This window comes from Gavialis gangeticus, unplaced genomic scaffold, assembly GCF_001723915.1.
Source record: "Gavialis gangeticus isolate Ggan-Ray unplaced genomic scaffold, GavGan_comp1, whole genome shotgun sequence".
Classification (NCBI taxonomy): Eukaryota; Metazoa; Chordata; order Crocodylia; family Gavialidae; genus Gavialis; species Gavialis gangeticus.
The window spans coordinates 157,979,270-157,980,034 of record NW_017729025.1 but is presented as its reverse complement, the minus strand read 5'-3'; the positions used below and the strand labels follow the sequence as shown (position 1 = coordinate 157,980,034).

General features: G+C 34.6%; 1 protein-coding gene across 1 annotated transcript in view; it reads left to right on the top strand.

The window, feature by feature from the left end:
• Positions 1-765, top strand: part of PTDSS2 (phosphatidylserine synthase 2) — a gene marked incomplete at its 5' end in the record, with an annotated part of 86,734 nt that overhangs the window by 71,097 nt on the left and 14,872 nt on the right. The window lies entirely within an intron of this gene.

The window sequence follows — 765 nt, the reverse complement described above, 5'->3', positions numbered from 1 at the left end:
GAAAGTATCTCAGTTTGTGGAGCATCATGTTGTAAGGATTTAAATCGCATGCTGTAGCAGTGATTTAAGGAACTTGAAGATTGAAGGACCCATTAGTTGTGACATGACTGCAGAATTAAGTGTTAACATGATCTTTTTTCACACAATGACGGAATTTTTAAAAAACATATCCTCCTACAATGACGTTAATAGTTGATTAGGAAATGTTTATAAATGGTGGTTGTTCATGGAAACCAAACTAATGTATGTATTAGCATGAAGGAAAGATGAAAGGGAACTTTGTTTTGACCTCCGAGGGGTGAACTCGTGACATCCAAGGGATCCCAATTTGGGGGGACTAGATCACCAGCATACAAAATTTCAGTAGTAGTAAGATAGTTAAAATATTATTTCTTCAACTCTTTAAATGATTTTAAGTTTTTTAATAGTCATGCAGCAGTTGTATGTACTATTGGTACTGAATTAGCTTGTTTTATATTCTCCTTAATAGATGATGCATAATTGAAACAGCTTCATATACTGACTGCAACAGCTCTGAATTTAAGTTCGTATGACTCAATAATGCAATATTATAGCAGGTTTCTTCATGAGGAGAGGCTGACTCTCAGCAATTTCAACTTAATGGATTGGATACAAGGCAAACTCAAGGCATTCCTAGATATGTGCAGAAAAAAAACCTGTTTTGAATTGAAGCCTGAAATAAGACGTAATTTGGGTATCTTTCACTCCTTAAAACTGGTGTAAGAGGGTTGATTAATGTTTTTC